The following is a 19259-nucleotide window of genomic DNA, read 5'->3' as shown; positions in this document are numbered from 1 at the left end:
CCCCGCCCCCCAGCATGGCTGAGGGGGGAGGAAGGCTCAGAGCCGTGGGGCCAAGAGGATCTTGATCAGTATCAATTATGTCTAGATTTTCCTGGACTGTGGATGTTTTGCCATCCAGCTGCTGTTGGCAGGGTCTAACCAGATCCTCGCCCAAACTGTAGTGTCATTGGTGCTAATATTTAGAAAATAAACAGACCTTTCTCATCAGCCAGCAGGGCACTGTGGGATGCTGTGGGGGTGCTGCATCAACTGTCTTTGTGAGGCTTGAATCTTCTGTAATGCTATGGATTCAGCACAGGTCTGGTGCCACCATCATTCCCCGAATGGCCTTGAACAGGCTATGTCACCTCTCAGAGCCTCGGTTTATGCATCTGTAAGATGGGGATGAGAATACTACCCTCGTAGAATTGTTCTGAGGACCAAATGAAATAATGTATGTAAATTACGTAGCATGTGTTAAATGTTCTATAGAATGTGGTCATTACTATTACCGCCATTTTGAACTTGTGTGAGGGTCTGACCCAACCTCCTCCAATCCTGAGTAGCACCCTCAAGTAAGTTATGGGTCCTCCTCTCAGCCATGAAAAGCAAACACAGGAGGAAACACAGGAGGAAACTTACCTGTAACACAAAGTGGACAAAATTTGCCTCAGACATGAGCAGCAAATCCAGGCACTGAACTTGGTTTTCTAGATTCTCTCTCTCCCTTGTCATATCATCTTTCTATACAACCCCATTGTATTAGTTTCCTAAGGTGGCTGCAACAAACTGTCACAAATGTGGTGTCTTAAAACAACAGAAATTTATGCCACCTCAGTTCTGGAAGCCAGAAGCCCAAATCAAGATGTCGGCAGGGCCATGATCCCCCCGAAGGTTTGAGGAGAACACGTCCCTGCTTCTTCCAGCTTCTGGAGGCTCCAGGCATTCCTTGACTTGGGGCTGCATAACTCCAGACTCTGCCTCTGTGCTCAAATGGCCTCCTCTTTTTCATGTGTCTCTCCTTTGCATGTGTCTTATAAGGATACTTGTCATTGGATTAGAGGCCACCTGGGTAACCCAGAGGATCTTATCTCAAGATCCTTAACTTAATTACATCTGCAAAGACCCTATTCCAAAGAAGGTTGCATTCACAGGTTCCAGGGGTTAGGATGTGGACATATCTTCTGGGGAGCCACCATTTAGCCCACTACATCCATTTACCCTACAAAATGTCCTGTTAGATTATGATTAAAAAGTCAAGACAAAAGCTCTCACTTGTGGCTGATGAGGACAATCACTCATTTCCATGTTGACACCACTGGCTTTCCACTTATCCCCAAGAAAGGGGCATGGTCCATTTTCAAGAGATAATCTGGTTGTTCATTCTCTTATTTATTGGAAGAATGTGAAGACAACCTCCTCTTACCCTCTGGAAAACTGAGACATCCTTGTGTTCAATGGCAGGGCTCAAATCAGAATTACATCTCAAGGCTTCCTATTCTCAGCCAGATACATTGGTATTTCAAAGCCCCTTGTGCCCCCAAAGGCTTATGAGTGAGCTGCAAAGACCTACTTCCAAATGGTGTGTTGATCCTCCTTCCTGCCAAGCCCACTGGAAGCATTAATTCTCCCAGTGCTCACGCCCTTCCCCTTCTCTTCTCCTTGTTATCCTCCCAAAGCTGCACATTCGCAGAAAAGGACCAGGAGACCCTACTCTCTTTTCTTAAAAGCCTTCTCTGGTCGTGCTCCCTTCTCAGGGCCATGCTCCCCCTCTCCGAGCCCCCCCCTTCTCGACTTCCTCTTTTAGCCCATGTTCAGCCATAAAGATCCATGGTTAACAGAAAGGACATTGTCCTAGGGATTCGTAGGCCTCTCTCTCGGGAAGGCCTTCCTTCCAAATTGCTGATGCTTTCAGCCACCAGACTGTGAGGGAAGAAAGCCCTAACTCAGTGGGGTTCTGTTGATGATCTTGTCTTTCTCCTGCACAGTTACGATGAATAACTTTGCTTTTGTAGCTTTCTCTTTAAAGGTGTTCCTCCCATTTCTGGCTCCCAGATGGTAATGGGTGGCATGTGTCAAGTTCAACTTTCACAAAAATGGGAGCTCTAAACACTGGATCACGTACTAAGAGAATCCCACATGGTTACTGAAATCTGGCTAAAGGTGGACAGTCAATACGACCCTAAGGCTTGAGAACAGGGTAGTTGTGAAAACTAACTGGAAAGAAGTGAAGAGATGATAGACAGTAAATAGCCTGTTCCTTGCTTAGCTAAGGATAGCATGGGAAGGAGACAGGTAAAGTCCACTGTTCCTCTCAACATCCCTCAACTTGTCTACTGAGGGCTCCACCTTCAGTAGACATTTACCCCTGTGCAAAATTTCTATCTCCACTTATAGAGTATGTGTGCACACAACACAGCCATTGAGCTTGAGGCTACTTTAGAATGTAACTCCCATAAGGATAAACACTTACCTGTGCTTGTACATAGCTGGTGGGAATGTAAAATGATTTAGCTACTGAGGAAAACAGTATGGTAAGTCCTAAAGAGTTAAACCTAGATTTACTCTATGATCCAGCAATTCTACCCCTATGTATATACCCGAAAGAACAGAAAACAGTTACTCAAATAAATATATGTACACACAAGTTCATAGCAACACTATTCACAGTAGCCAAAAGGTGCAAACAGCCCAAATAGCCACCGTTGGTGAATGGATAAGCAAAATGCAGTATATTCGTACAACAGAATAGTACTCAGCCAGTGAAAGGGTGAAGTACTGAACTGTGCTACACTATGGGCGAACCTCGTAAATACGCTAGTGAAAGAAGCCAGACTCAAAAGGTCACATACTGTATGATTTTATTTACGTGAAATATCCAGAATAGGTAAATCCATAGAGACAGAGCACAGACTGGTAGTTTCTAGGAGCTGAGGGGAGGGGGGATTGGGGAGTATTGACTAATGGGTATAGGGTTTCCTTTAGGGGTGGTAAAAATGTTAGATATCAGTGGTGGTTGCACAATACCGTGAATGTACTCATTGCCTCTGAATTATTTACTTTTTTTTTAAATCACATTTAAAAAATTTTTTATGTTTATTTATTTTTTGAGAGAGAGAGAGCAAGCCAGGGAGGGGCAGAGAGAGAATCCCAAGCAGGCACTATGTTGTCAGCACAGAGCCCAGCGTGGGGCTCAAACTCACCAACTGTGAAATCATGACCTGAGTTGAAACCAAGAGTCAGACGCTTAACTGACCGAGCTACCCAGGCTCCCATGCATTGTTTACTTCAATATGTTTTATGTTATGTGAATTTCACCTTGATAAAAATTACACATGTAAAAACAAACAAACAAACAAACATAAAAGAAAATTTGACCTTTGTGCTGCATGCACACAACCCAGCCCTTGGCCTCGCTCTCACTTCTCATGTCCTTCCTGGGCAGACTTGGGTGCCCATTCTCAGTGCCAGGGCACCAAATGGGCTTACGGTGCAGATTACTGTCAAGCTTGCTCTTGATCCCACTTCTGAGGCACATCCTCTAAAGTTCCATGACTAAAGCTGAGTCTACACAGCAACAACCAAATGTTTTAGCAGAGAACAATGGGTGTGGGTGAGAACACCTTAATAGCCAGACTGTTGTTTCCCAATATTTTGTTTCTGTGGCGGTAAAGTGGATTTTCTAAGCAAGATTAATAGGTTTGTACATTTTCCTGTCTTTAAGGATTTCTACAGGCTGCAAGAAGACAAAGAACACAAGTGACAAGACACCTAGAAAAAGATGTTCAAGACCTACATGAAGCCCACCCAGGGTTCTCTTTGAAACTATTGTTTGTTGAAGTTATGGGGAATAAGGTTTACACTCCCATTATATTTGTTCCAACTTCATTTGAGGAATGTGAAGAAGAGACCTTTCAGTGTTGTGCTTCCAGAAGAGAGAAGATTTGGAGCTTAGAGGAGGAAAATGCCCCTATAAAAGGCACTGGGGCCATGGGGACTTCCCCATTTAACTGGGAAAGAAAGTTGGAAGTCTGATAGCTGAGTTGTCATTCATTTGGGCACCCACTCATTCACTCACTCAACTGACAACTCCATTGCCAGCAGGCAATGGGCCAGGTCACTGGCTGGAGGAGCCACAGGGGACCAGTGTTTGTCTTTATAGCATCTGCAGCCCCGTGTGGAAGTGGGGTGGGCACACTGCGGGCGTCATGGCAATAGTGCAAGTGCTCAGACGAGGGCTGAGGGCCGTGGAGCTCCAGGAATCAGTGCCTCAGGCGATAGGAAGAGCCCCCAGGTTAGTGACATCTGAGCCCAGAGTGGAAGGAAGAGTGAGACAAGGGACTAGCATCGCAGGCCAGTAAAGCACAGCAGCCACATTGGGCTAAAGGCATGAAAAAGGAGTGGTGTATCTGGGGAACGTGGCACGTGATTATCACAAAGAGGGCTGCACACACACCCCTGGAACATGTAGGAAAGGACTGGAGTGACTGAGAGGTTGTTGCTGGAGAGGTGGGGTAGAGGATGGGTTCAGGGAGGACCCCCAAGGCTTTAACTTCATTGGTAACATTTCTCTCTCTCTCTCTCAAATTAATCTTTTTTTAAATTTTAGAGAGGGGGCAGAGAGGGGCAGAGGAAGTGGGGGGGGGGGAGAGAGAGGGAGAGAGAGAGAGAGAGAGAGAGAGAGAGAGAAAGAGAGAGAGAGAATATCTTAAGTAGGCTCCACGCTGAGCTCCGAGACTAAATTGGGTCTTGATCTCACAACGCTAGGATCATGACCTGAGCTGAAATCAAGAGTCAGATGTGCTCAACCAACTGAGCCACCCAGGCACCTCTGCATTGGTAACATCTCATTTCTTAAGCTGGGTGCTGGTGCAAGGGTGCTCTTTATGCCTTTTGTACGTGTGGAATTTTCCTAATGACTTTTCAATCTCTGTGGGAAAGCTCATGGTGCGTGGAGGCTGAGGAGCTTCTTAGCTTCCTTCCCAGTGTCATGGCTTGTAAGTTGCTGTTTTTTTATTCCCTTTGCCAAGGTCTCAGAGGCAACACCTCTACAGAAAAAGCAGGACAGAGAGCTTGACTCTCCCAGCCCTTGGGCGTGTGGTTACTGGAACCGAATGCTTCCCAACCAGGGAGGTGTGAGGAAAGAGGAATGAGTCTAAGCCCCATTTTGTGTCCTCAGGGACAGCTTACATGCCCCCTGATGGACACTGCCCCGAGTTCTTTTTCAAGTGATTTTCCCTTCAGCTACACTGTTTGCTTTTCCTGCCAGAGCATCCTGCCCCCTCCAGTGCAGCCCCGAGGAGACCCAGCCCCTGCCTTCCTGGTGTGCAGAGCTTAAAACAAGAGCCCTCTGCCCATCGGACATCCTTACCATTTCCAGCTATTGAGTGTAATCAGGTGTGCCAGGATCTGATTTCAAAGCCCAAATCCAAGGGGCTCAGAGGAATCCTTTCTCCCTGTTGCTCCAGTGGGAGACAAAGGGGACTGAACAAACAGGATATGCTGAGAGCTGCATGGACACAGCCCCAGCAAGACAGGCAGGCGGGCGGGCCGTAGGAACAGGCAGCCCGTGAGCTGGGGCGTTGGCATGTGTGGTTAATCATGCCCAAGAGAAATAAGAAGCGGGACAAAAAGAACAGACACAGCCATCTATCTGACTGCCTTTCTGGATGATGGTTCCTTATAGATAGTCACACTCTTGCGGGGTCTGGAGAGTTATAGAATCCCTGCTCTACTAGAAGGTCCTGACTCTGGCCATTTACCTTGCAGTTTTTCTAGAAATTGTGGGGCAGGAGAGAAGTAGAACTCGGGGATCTACAAGCAAGTCAGGACTGATGTGGGGTGCAGTTGAGAGGAGACACCCTGGCTGCAGCCCAATGTTTGGGTACTGGTGATTCTATTTGTTTCTGTCCCTGTTTCTATCTCTTTTATCCCAGGCTCTAATTGCTGGGCTTGGGAACTTCCATCTAGTAAACTCTCTCAATCATTAACTTGAAAAAGAGTCCAAAGTGATTCCAGAGAACAGAACCCTCCTTACGAGGATATTTCCTCCTCTCCTTCCTGCCCAGTTTTATATGGAAGAAATCAGAGATTAAAATAATATTTAGCAAGACCAGATTTGAAAGCAAACATAGGTCATTGAAGGCAAAAGAGTAGGAAGCAATGTGCACTGGAACCGGAGAAGCCCTGGGGATAGGCACACCCCCTCATCAGTGGCAGAACTCAATGGTATCTGCTCCCAGTTCACCATCTTTCCGAGATACTGTCACTGGTGCTTCCAATTAGAGGTACTTGGAATATTGCCTACAGACACCTCTGGTTCTTACAGGCACTTCACATTCTGTGAATGAGGCAGGAAGCACAAATGTCCTCCAGTACACAGGGAAGTCCCACACAACTGGAGAACGATGCCAGCCTTTTACTAATAGAGCAATTGGTGGAATTGGTCATTTCAGATATTCAACTCAACCTTGAGCTTCTCCGACCCAGAGTCTTTGAACATAAAACCTACAGAAAGAGGATCTGAGAGGGAGTAGCAGATTCTAAAGGACACTGTTGGTTCTGGATGAAATAAAAAGCACCTGGAAAATGAAAACCTGCATGACATCTATAGTTAATCATTGTCTCCAGAGGCAACTCTGAAATGAACTCAAAAGCTTCCAAGAGAGATTTTAATCTGGCATTAAACATCAGATTTATGGAGATGCTTTCTCCTGGGGCTAAAGTTCTGGGTGCTGGAGACTCAGAGGCTGCTTCTCAGATAAAATAGTTCTGGGCATATACAAAGTTGCTTTGCCCCTATATGGTATAAATAGCTGGCATGCTAAGAATGGCTAAGAAAGAAAATCACAGCTAAGAGTGGATATGTGGAAGGCACAATGAACATGCTGGTTATAAATGATTTCTGTTTATGTAATGAGACAACATGATTAGAGCTTTTCCTTAGTTAAGTGACCAGAGTGGAAACTGAGTGGGGGTCCTTGGGGGAATTCTAGCTACATTAAATGAACTAACTAGGGCCAGTTTGGGAAGGGGAAGGGGGACACCAGAAGACACCATCCAGATATCTCTTAAAGGGAGAGAGTTGATGAATCCATCATTCTACTCATAAGCAAATGACCTTCACAAAGAATTTGAATTCTAGGGAGATTGTAAGCAGAAAATTGCAATGTCTTTCAGAACTCCATTTGTAATTCAAGATGAACCACTGTTAACTCTGAGGTTACCCAGCCAGGGAGGGTGGGAAAGGCAGGCCCATTAATCAAAAGGTGGCAGGAGACCCCTCCAGGTGAGCTAACTGAAAGAAGGGAGGAGATGTGCCCAGGTGGAGGAGAGAAAGCCACAAAGAAAAGAAATACCCCTTCCCTCATTTTCTGGTGTGGCCAGGAGACAGATCTGCTTGAGGGAAGCAGATGGTCTAACCTGAATTCCCTCTCAGAACCAGAGTGATTGGAGCTTGTCTGAGTAGAACTGAAATCCTTGCTCTGACATGCACTAGTCTAATGCACATGTCTAATGTTTTATGACATTAAACAAGCTAGCTAAACCTGAACTTTGGTCCCTCACTTATAAGATGGTGTTAATGGTACCTGCCTCAGAGGGTTGTTGAGGAAATAACTGATCATTTATTGATCATCCTTATTTGTGCCAGGCCTGGGATCAGAGGCTGGAGAGACAAGGGTGAAAGGGCAGACAGTTTCAGGAGATGGCTTATGGAGTGAACTGAGTACAGACACTGCCTAACATATAGTAGCTGCTCAACAAAGTCCTTACAAATTATTTCCAGCCCAGGGGTGCCTGGGTGGCTCAGTCAGTTAAGTGTCCAATTCTTGATTTTGACTCAGGTCATGATCTCATGGTTTGTGGGATGGAGCCCCACGTCAGACTCGGTGCTGACAGGGCACAGCCTGCTTGGGATTTTCCCTCTCCTCTCTCTGCCCCCCCACCCCCTTTCAAAATAAATAAATAAATAAATAAACATTAAATTTTTTTTTTCCAGGCTAAAATTACTAGTCATGCTGTGCAGAATGAAGAGAGGGTAGATGGGCAAGGCTTTGCTGAGTGGTGATGGTGGAGCTGAGACCTGAATAACAGCAAGGATCCAGTCCTGGGGTCTGTACCCTGCCCCCTACCAATGGGGCACCTGCTGTGCACAAAGAGTTTGAGCCTGACATTACACCGCACTTTCTAGCTTCAAAAGTGACTCTACGTATTAGAACAGATGTCAGCAGTTTTCAAATTTGTTCATTGGAGGAAGAGCTATTCCATGGAGAGCCTGCAGGGATGTGAGGAGAGATTTTGAGCTCATATTCTCTTCAACTAGAGTAGTCCTTCTTTAGTTGGTTTTATATCCTGGACCTCTAAGAAAGATCCAACCTATTTATTGAGTGTCCTTAATGTGCTTGACACTGCTCTGGTGCCTAGGGCATTCGGTGAACAAATCAAAGATGCCTGGTCTCCAGAGCTCATCTTGTAGCAGAGAAGACACACCGTGAATGGTAAAAAAAAAAAAAATGAGTTATTTATTATGTTGCATGGTGATGAGTGCTTTGGGAAAGGGAAAGTGGAACAGGATGGGTGTAAGGAGAGTAGGCTGCAATTTACACAGATTAGGTCTCATGGACAGGTGACATTTTGGCAAAAAGTTAGAGAGGTAAGGGAGATATGCCAATGTCCGGGAAAGGAGATGAGGACATCAGGTATGGGACTGTCTGGGGAATATGATTCTCTCAAAGAGTTCAAAGTCCAAAGTCAGTGAGGTGAAGAGTGCTTGGTGACAGGAGGAATAACATAGAGAATGGGGTGGCCATAGCAGGTGAGCAGGGGAAGTAACAAGAGATAACATGGCAGGTGCTGGTGGGCACACTGAGCTCTAAGGGACAGGGGATAGACTTTGCTTTCAGTCCGAGTGAAAAGGGAGTCACTTCAGAGTTTTGAATGGAGGAATAGCATGATCTAATTTAGGTCTTATAACTGGAGAATGGGTCATTGCATTAACCCAAGATCAGACCCCTGGTGAAGGTTGGAAAACCATCCACATGCATCACATGGTCATCCCCATGGCCCCCTGGGGTGAAAACTGGGCAGATTATTTCTATGCCCATTTTACACATTGGGAAATTATGACTCAGGGAGGTCACTGGGGTTCTTTGAGGGCACACACTGGAATGTGGTGGGCTGGGGAATGAAGACCTACAGCCTCCCATGACTTGGTCTCTGATGGGTTGCTGGACATCAGGGGCTGGCTGTCCACTCCAGTGTCCAGCTGAGTTCCTTGTGTCCTTGAGAACTGTTTCAGTGCAGACAAAAGACCACCTGGGTTTATTTGGTTTTTCAAAATTAGTATTTTATTTATCAAAGTTACACATTTAAAAAGCTCAGTTGTCCCTTAGGCTCTAAAGTTCACCTTACAAATTTTATTCTACTCTGTTTATAAATCACGGATTCTCAAGAAAAGCTTGTAATGTCCTCACATTTCAAAAGCTCCTTCCTTGCCCTATGCCTTAATAATGAACCCAATACATTCTACTTAGCACATCCCACATCATGTATTCCACAGTAAATCATGCCAGAAAGGAAGACAGAGCACTGCTGGGGGGCTGGGGTGCAGAAGGAACTGGGCCAGACATGACTAGACCCCAGGCCTGCAGGGTGGGGCAGACTTCCTGCCAGGCACCCTGTTGCTGGGCAGGGCACTAGCGCAGAAGATTCAAGAGGCACCTGGATGAAGGAAGAAAAGGAAATGCTTTCTCTTCTTCTGTTCCCTGTCTCCTTTTTTACCTTCCCTCTGGAGAAAACTTTGTGAAGGCAAAGTTGCAGGTTGATGGGCAGAGGCTCAAGGGACAGATTTGCAGCATAGACCCTCCAAGCCCATCTCCCCTTCCCTCCACTATCCACCCCCCAAATCCACCCCCCACCCACCCCCACCCCCGTCCCCCGCCCCAGTGTATCTCTGCTTTTCTAACTCCTCTGTCCTCCCTTTGCTTCTCAGGACTCCAGTCTTTCCCTATCACTCTCCCTCCCGCTGTCTTCCTCCTCTCCCCTCCCTTCTTTGGGCCTTGGGAGCTCTCTGCCCTCCCCCCTCCTAGCGTGTCCTTCCAAACCCACACTCTTTGTTGCTGAATTCAAGGTTCTCAATACAATAAAGCTTTGATGATTGGCCCCGATTGAGAAGGAATGTCAGCTTAAATTAATGAAGGGTCTGAATAATAGAATTTTAAAGCAAAGTTTAGTTGCTTTCACATAGTAAGACATCCTTTCCAGGGAGAAGACTGTGCATTCAAATGCAGTAAAAGCTAATGCTGAGAAATGGGGCAATATGTCTTAGATTCTTTTAAATGCTTTAACAGAAAGGGCCGTCTATAATTGGCATATACTTTCTTTGTATCTGAGTGTTTTTGCTCCTAAAACCTTTCATTTTTAGCGACCAACATTTATTTTTATCACTGAGATTTTACCGGGTTTCTCACCGATCTACCAGTTTCAACTCCTGAATCCTTTATGACAGGAGACATTTCCACATGGAAACTCTCTAAAATTTTTTGCTTTTCAACTTCGTGAGCAATACATGAACACATTCTTGTTTACAAAAAAAATAAAACCTTAGAAATAATAATAAATGAAAGTCTTATAAATAATAAAAGGATCTGTGTCCCAGTTTACATCACTTTAAGGCGGTAACAGTGTATGATCTATAACAAATTATCCTGCACAAAAATCCCTTTTCAGGGGTCCTATCCAAAAGGGAACCATCTATATCTAACTGGGTCTTGCTTTCTTGCAACAATATGGCATCCATCCCTGAGGTGGGGAAAGCCCTGAGCTCTCCCATTTGGTACCACTATGCCTCATTCCATTCCCTTTCTGTACTGCCACATCCCACCCCTGAAAGGAACACTCACCAAGATGAAACGAACACAGCAAATGTTAACAATGATTGAATCTAGACAAGGGTACTTGAGTGTTCATTATGCTATTTTCTCTGCTTTTATGAATGTTTAAAAATTCACAATAAAAAAAAAAAAAGAAAAACTCACCAAATGCTAAGAATAGCAAAATAGACAAATAATCCTTGGAAGAAAAAAAAAAAAAAGGACTGGTTGTAGTTAATGCTATCCTCTTCTTTATAGGGATCCCAGCCTGGCGTTGAGCAAGACTGAGCCTCACTTATAGGTACAGTTACAAAAGAAGTACATGGTGAATTTCTTAGCAACATGCACACGTTTGTAAGCCCATCATACATATTCTCTTTTCCCCTGGGGGATAGGTTGTCCCCATTTTACAAATGAGGAAACCAAAAGGTTTGGTGTCACTACCTAATAATGCTGGCTCAGTTTCTGTTTTCTTATGAGGCAGCAGGAATTGTTCTAGGCACCTATATGTATTAACTAATTTTATGGTTATGACAACTCGGAGTTACGTGTGTAACTTGCTCAAGATTGTAAAGCTAGTAAGAAGTGGGCTGAAATTTGAACCCAAGCAGTGTACTCATGAGCTCTTAAATACCTACATCCTCATGTGATGACATTACAGATGTCTTTCCAGTAGTCCGAGAGTGGAAATCTGGCAGCCTCCAGGGTTCACTCAGACTGCAAATGTGCTGATTTGGCCCACACAGCATTTTACAATTTTTGAATTAATTGCCATAATTTAAAGATTTATTTAAAGAAAGACTTCATCTGAAAATCCAGATTTCTTGTTCCCTTGAAAAATCAGACATGCTGGCAACTTTAGGCTGGCATCCCACGAGGTAATAATTGGCTGGATGGAACTGAGTATATACTGCCCCTTTAGGTAGGGCACACTCTTTCCAGTTTGTCACATTCCCCACTACTCCCTGTTATTGCACCTGGCCTCTTTTTGCAGCTCTGTTACCTGTCTAACATGAGCATTTGAGTTTGTAACCACTGCGCTGTAAAAATCTACAACCCCAAGGAAGTAGAATACAATGTCCACCCTGGTGGCATCAACATACTACCTAAGTCATATATTCACCCATCTGTCTATCCACCCAGCCATCTCTTAATGTTTCCAAATGTCCATCTTTTGGCTCTGCCTGTCTTAGGCACCCTCCCTACCTAGCTTAGCCATTCTCAAACTCACTGTACAGAGTCACATCTGCCATTTCTTGGTCAATATCTACTCTTCTCCCACTCAGAAGGGCAGCGTCAGAGGATGGGAGATGATCTGTTGAGGAAAAGTTATGGCGGCTGTAATGGACTGAACTGTGTCCAACCCCCCACCCCATACCACCAAATTCGTATGTTCAAGTCCTAACTCCCAATATGAATGTGCCTGGAGATGGGCCTTTAAAGGGAGGTAATTAGGGTTAAATGAGGTCATAAGAACAGAATCCTAATCCAAGAAAGCTGGTGTCATAAGAAGAGGAAGAGACACTAGGAGTGCACACATATGAAGGACCACATGAAGACAAAGTGAGAAAGGGCCTCTGCAAATCCAAGAGAGAGAGAGGTCTCAGGAGAAACCAAACTGACTGTCACCTTGATCTTAGACTTCCAGTCTCCAGAACTATGAGAAAATACATTTCTGTTCTTTTAACTATTCTGTGGTATTCTGTGATGGCAGCCTTAGGAGACAAATACAGCAGAAAACTATGTTTCACATGTCCTCCGCTTACCCTTCCACCTACCAAGCCCCCATCTTTTTTTCCCCCTACATAATTACCTGACAGCCAAAGCCATTTGGGTTAGTTACTAAGAGAAGTTGTCAGCAATCCCAGTTAAGAAGGTCTATTATTCCTCCACTGGTGTAAACACAACCATCAGAATGGGCTGGGAGCATGGGGAAAGTGCTGGGAAGATGGCACTAAAGAATTCTGTCAGTGAGATGCAGTCAGGACACTTCACTAAATCTCATGTACCTGAAATAGGGAGATATTGCCTGAAGTGCAAGCATAAGGAGACTCTGGAGCGGTGATGTAGACATGGAAAGTATTAGTAAAACCTAAAGTGGCTTAAGGAACATTGAGAGCTAGTTGGCTGGTTTTAGCAAGCTGGGTTTTTTTCTGGACAGTCTGAGTCCAGTTTAAACAGTGATGGTCAGAACAATTACTGTAAAATTGGCTTCATCTTAAGCCTTCCTATGGGTTTCCTCCAGGTGTTCTAGTTAGAGAGACTTCTGTTATTAACACAAAGATAGGTGGTTGCTGATTAACCCCAGAAGGGCCCAGAGGACTGGGAGAACGCCAAACTGGCTTATGCTCCACATTTGCATCAGCTTTCAAGCTGTTGGACTGGTAATGACTGTGCAGTTGGACGGTGGTATTGGTGAGAGAGGCTGGACAAACCCCAGATGGGTTTTCAGATCCCAGGGGACAGACAATGGCAATAGATTTCAACCTCAGATTCTAAATGGAATGAACAGAGATCTGGAAGTAATCCAGAGGAACTGGCTCTAGAATCTCACAGCAGCAGGTTTAGAAACATCATCAGAACTACCTTCCTCACCAGCATAGGCTCCTAGAAACACTGCAATTTTAGTCAGTAGATAAGAGTTTGAACGAGGTTTGATGAATGATTTGATCCAAACTGGCATACTCAGAGCTCAATAAAGGGCAGGGAAATACAGGGTTGTTTAGACTTGCCTCTAATTCACTTCTAGCCTCACTTCCACTGAAAAGAATACAGAGATACTGAAATTTGAATGTAGATGTTTGGGGTTGGCCTTTTAACCCTCTGATGAAGCATAAAGGCAATGGTCTCTAAGGAATAAAAGGCATAATTCAATTTTCCTCCTAGTCCTCTCCTTGATGTGTGAATTCAAAGCATAATTGCTCTGACTCACTTAAACCAGGGCAACACCACACAAGACCAAGCCTCCAAAAATATCACGATAGGTTTGTGAAAAATGCCACCACTGAAGAGCTTTGGACATCTTGGGAGAACACAATCGGCAAAGACCTTATCTACACAGACTCCACCCCTTGTGTTCTAAACCTTAGTTTGAAAGTAAATTGCTTGGGACTTGAGCTCCATGAAGCCCAAGGGCGGGGGCCTAGGGAAATGCACGCGTCTGGGATGGGAACTAAGGATCCTTGCAGGGGTCAGAAAAAAGCTCTTCAAGATTAGCACAGCTAGACTGTCTTCCTGCTCTGCTCCATCGGGGTCCCTCCATGGAAGTTTCTCATGTTTCTACTGACGTTTGATTTTGGGAAAAGGGAAATTGTTCCAAAGATCAGAAGAAGAAAGGTACTTTGGTTCCACGATGGGAACAGGTTTTTCTTTAGCTAAGTAAGAAAGGGTTTTATTTTCATTCCTCCTTCCACAGTCTTCCATATATTCTCAAATACATTTTAAGAGATCTTTCTTCCCACTCACTAGTCCTACACCTCTGTGATTGGGCACTTCAACAGGCTGAGAAGCCGGATACTGGATCAGGTGTTGGGGGATGAGAAGTAATGGGGGTTTAGGCTGTGACTGGAGATTAGGTCTACAGTGATGAGACAAGGGCCGGGGGGTGGGGTGGGGGGAAGGAAGAAGCGAGAGAGAATGAGTATCCTTGCAGCACTCCTGTTAAGGGTTCAAAGAGCACACTAGGGCCCATCCAGTCCTCGCCCCCTCACAGATCCTCTAAAGGAAGCTGCCATGCCCCCACCTTCTGCTATTAGGTAGCTACATTTATAGCTCTTCCCTCAGCCCACAGCTGACTGGCTGGCTAACGACCAATGATGTTATCTGGGACAGAACAGTAAGGCAAGCCTGAGCCAATGAGATTGTCTCTTAGGAATTTCAACTAGAAATACCAAGGAAAAAAGCCAATGAGAACTGAAGTTGAAAGGCTGAGGTATATATGGGGGAGCTTAAGAGCCCAGGATGAGCCACATGCAAGTTGAAGTCTTTCCTAAGCAGAACTACAGTCTGTAGAGTATGTCTGTTGGGAGAGGGTACCTCAGGCAGAAATACAGAGGGAAGCAGAGACTCTGAGCTAATAAGTCCCCAGGGCTGCTTCTGCTCCTAAAGGCTTTCCAATCCCAGGCCATCTATACCCTTAAATATACCTTTTCTTTTTTAACTGAGGTAACTGAGACTCTTCTCAATGAAGAGAGCCCAACTATAACAGTTTGTATGAGTTCCATGTAGGTAAGCTGAAACTGAATTACCTGAAGACTTTTGCTTTGGGGACTTTTGCTTTCCCTTAGCAAACATGGCTACTGCCATTCCTTATTTGGAAGCATCTTGTGTACTTGAGATGAGGTTTTAGGCAGGCAGGAAATAGTATGTCCTAAATTCTCCCTTTGTTCTTATGATGTCGGGGTAGGCCAAGACTATGTTTGAATCCTGAAGAAAGGAGGTCTTGCCATCTACAAAAAGTGGGCTTGTCTGAGAAAGTTAAGTCCTTGTAAAGTTACTAAGATCCAAGCCTACAAATCTCTTAGAAGGAAGCTTTAAAACCATGACTTTTTACCTACTTAAAAGGAGCAAAGAGGTGTCCAGCCATGTTGGTTCACTAGTGAGATCTCGTGAATCATTTCTCATCTCCAATTTCAGGGCTTAGGAGGGCTAAACTGGAAGGAAAGCTGAGAGCAGCCCTTGTCAATATGAAACCCCATCTATTATGTCCACAGCCTGTTGGAAATGTCCCCCGGCAAGGCTGCCATCAGCACTTGACTGAAAACACATGGAAACAGCCCACTCAGAGCAGGAATTCATTAGTGGAAGAATAATAAGGGAAAGTTTTTTTTTTCTTCTCCTCTCTCTCTCTCTCTCTCTCTCCCTCTCTCTCTCTCTGCTGGGAGAGCTGCTTTCTGGAAAAGTCACAGGGCTTAGAGGGAATTTGAATCATGTCTGGTAATAAGAGGAGGAATGGAAGAGAAAGGGCACATTTCCAGAAGTTCTTTCATATGAAGCATGATGGTTCTGGGCAACTCAAAATTAGTTGTTCCATCTTAGATGTATTACTGAAATCAGGCCATGACTCTCTTTAACCCCTTAGCCTTTCCTGGAGTTATTAGTGTCTGATAGCTCCATGGGGAAAGTACCTAGAGTTAACTGGTTTTCTGTGGCTACACCTCTTTCAAAATGGTTGCCTGTAGACAAAAATGCCTGTAGACAAGAAAACTATTTGGTTTTCTTTCCTCAACACTAACCCATAAGTCTTCAATATGTGCTGGGTGATCTAAAGGAAAGGTATATACAAGGCATGAGTGTGAAAGAAGGAGATATGTGCCAGCTCACTGGCTATAGCATTATGTGGCAGGCATTATAAGTGTTCACTAATATCTAGTTCTCCTTCTCTTCCAAATACAGAGGAGGTCTGTACTTCCCACCTTCTTGCAGCTGGGCTTGGATGCATGACTGCTTGGCCATGAGAGCAGAAGTGATGGGTGCCATTTCTTGGGGGAAGCACTTAATTGCTAGGGTACAACCCTTCTCTCTCTTCCCCTACTGTGGCAATTGTGGAAGTACATGTTGACACTGAGATGGGATACTGAGTCATCACATGGAGGACAGCGTCCTGGGAGAGTCTCTCAGACATGCAGACTTTAAGCCACTAAGATTTCGGGGTGTTGTTTGTTTAGGCAGCAAAACCAAGTCTGTCCTGATTTATGCCCACTATTTACTGGTCTACTCCCTTCCCAGATCTGTTTGGAGCTCTGGAGAACCTGTGCTCCTTCTGAACACTGTCCTCACCAAAATTCAGAGAGGTGGGCAATGTACTTTCTCTCACACTTAGGATATTCTTTTGGGGAATGTGATGGGATCCTTCCCTCCATTTGAGCAAAAGAGGCCTCTGTTGAATTCTGTAATAGAACAAAGAAAGTCTTTTCATAGCCAAAGGACAAAAGTGATGGCGACAATATTGAAACCAAAGGAAAAATGAAAAATTTCAGAAAAAATTTCAGAAAAAAATGACACTCCCAAGTGGCTCTAAGACCACACTTTTAAGGTCTGAATCTGATCTTTTGTACTTCCTCTTGCCTTCATTTCCCTTTTACCCATTACCTAATCCTCATTCCCCATCTCCAGAATTCTCATTTGGCAATCCAGGTTTTGCCAGATAATCTTTTAAATCCCATCCCTGAGTGGCAACTTTGCTCACAACATATAACATAGAAGCCCTATGCGTAGAGTTCAGAACTTCTGGGCTAATCCAGAAATGTTCACTCTGTGGGCTGATAGGGACCATTTCACTGGGACTGCTGCCCATTAACAGAGTACCTAGGAGGCTAGCACAATTATGGGAACAAAGTTGACCTTTGACATATAAATGTATACGTACACACACACATAGAAAAGAAATCAGTGAGTAGGTTCAAAACAAGGTACCTCACTAGCATCTCATGGGAGGTACCAGGTTTGGCAGCTTCTCAGCTCATGAGTACCACCTGTGTCTTCTTTCTTGCAAACATTTCCTGGGGCAACTTTCCTAAGCCTGTCTCCTAATCTTTAATCATGGTCGAAAGAAAAGGAGGTAGCTATGGAGCCTCTACTAAACTCTCAGCACCACTGCCCAGGCTTTCTGCAGTCACTCTTCCTGGTGGAAGATCAAACCACTATTATTGCTCCTGGTGATTCTTTTATTTGGAAAATATTCATGGAGTTCCTATTATGTGCATAGTATTGTGCTGAGTATTTTAGTGAATTGAGGATGACTGGGAGAAGCCGTAACACACATGAACAGAAATACTAGACACGTGAGGGGTGAGAGAGGAAGAAGCAGGACCGAGTGGGTTCAAATCCACATTCCATCACTTTTTAGCAAGAGACTGAACTTTTCTTGCCTCATTGCTCATCTGCACAGGAGGAATGATGCAAAGTACTACTTCGTGAGACTGTTAGGATTAGGTAAGCTTTTGCATGTATAGTGTGTGTCAGACCTGCAGCAACACTTAATAAATATTGGCACAATGCAAAAATGGCACATAGGTCTGTCCTGGCAATGTGGTTTGCCGTGAAAAGCTCTGTTGGAACTTGGACCAGGAGAGTGTGGGGATTGATTTGTCAGTCACTGGGTGTAGAGCCCTGTCTTAGGGATTCCTGGTGTCGAAAAAATAGGCTCAAGGAGGAAGACGTTTATTCCTTGACATTTGGAATTGGGAGGTGTCTGCCTTGTACCTTTCTCAGACACTTTTGAGTGCCCTGTTTTAATGTGTGAACTATCCAGCTTTTCTTTCTTGGCGGGCAATAAAAGTGCAAAGGAACCAAATTAATAGTTACAGAGAATAAAATATCTTTCCCAACTTCTCAAATAGTCCTTTGATGTTTGAAATTAGCCAATTCACATAATAGGAACTCACAGGAAATGTACATTTAATCAGCTGCAAAAACTCAGCTTGCTTTTCACAAATGTTCTATTGAGGACCACAAGTTCTCAAAATGCATCTCACTCAAAGGGAGACAAATGACCACAGTCTGGAAAATCTGCCTCCGTGACCTCTTCCAGGTCTACCCAAATCCTTCTGGCCTTCCTATGCCCAGCACATTGTTTGCTCTCCAGGAACACCTTCCCTGACTCACTCCAGCTGGATCAAACATTCCCACTCTTGCCCTTGTAGCATGTGGCTTGGATATACATCTATCATGTCATTTCATTTTATTCTGTTTTATAGTATATGAGTTAGTAGGATATGAGTCTTTTCCATACCTTACAATATAGTTCTCGAGGACGAGACACATATCCTGCTCTTGTGAGCTTCACCATAGCACTTGGTATGTACTCAACAAATACTAAGTTGTTCAAAGACAGTCATTCAGTTATTCTTCACTGATCTGTACCTACTTGGTGCACAGCATTCTGGTGGGCACTGACAGGAAACATGAGATAGGATGACTTGACTGTAGACTCCAAAGCATTTAAAAACCTCTGGAGGGGGAGCAGGTACAAAATGATTCTATAGAGGACAGCTTGGGGGGTCACTAACAACTTGGGTAAGAGAGTTCCCTATGCTGGGGCACATGGGTGGCTCAGTCAGGTAAGTGTCTGCCTTCAGCTGAGGTCATGAGTTAGCGGTTCGTGAGTTCGAGCCCCGTGTTGGGCTCTGTGCTGACAGCTCAGAGCCTGGAGACTGCTTCAGATTCTGTGTCTCCTTCTCTCTCTGTCCCTCCCTGGCTCATGCTGTCTCTCTCTCTCTCTCTCTCTCTCTCTCTCTCTCTCAAAAATAAATAAACAATAATAAAAAGAGAGAGAGAGAGGTCCCCATGCCAAAGGCGGGAAGATTTGATGCCTGGCTTTGAAGGAGTTGTAGCCTCAAGGCCTTGTACTGAACCTAGCCTTGAAGCTTTGGTTGGAAACTTCATGACAGTAGGAGGGCTTAGGCTGGG

At 44.6% G+C, this 19259-nt stretch overlaps 1 protein-coding gene across 1 annotated transcript in view; it reads right to left on the bottom strand.

Moving 5' to 3' along the window:
- Nucleotides 1-19259, bottom strand: part of RAD51B (RAD51 paralog B) — a 641285-nt gene that overhangs the window by 48383 nt on the left and 573643 nt on the right. The gene's annotated exons all lie outside the window — the stretch shown is intronic.

The sequence above is a fragment of the Panthera tigris genome, chromosome B3, assembly GCF_018350195.1.
Source record: "Panthera tigris isolate Pti1 chromosome B3, P.tigris_Pti1_mat1.1, whole genome shotgun sequence".
Taxonomy (NCBI): Eukaryota; Metazoa; Chordata; class Mammalia; order Carnivora; family Felidae; genus Panthera; species Panthera tigris.
This window is presented reverse-complemented; position numbering and strand designations above follow the sequence as displayed.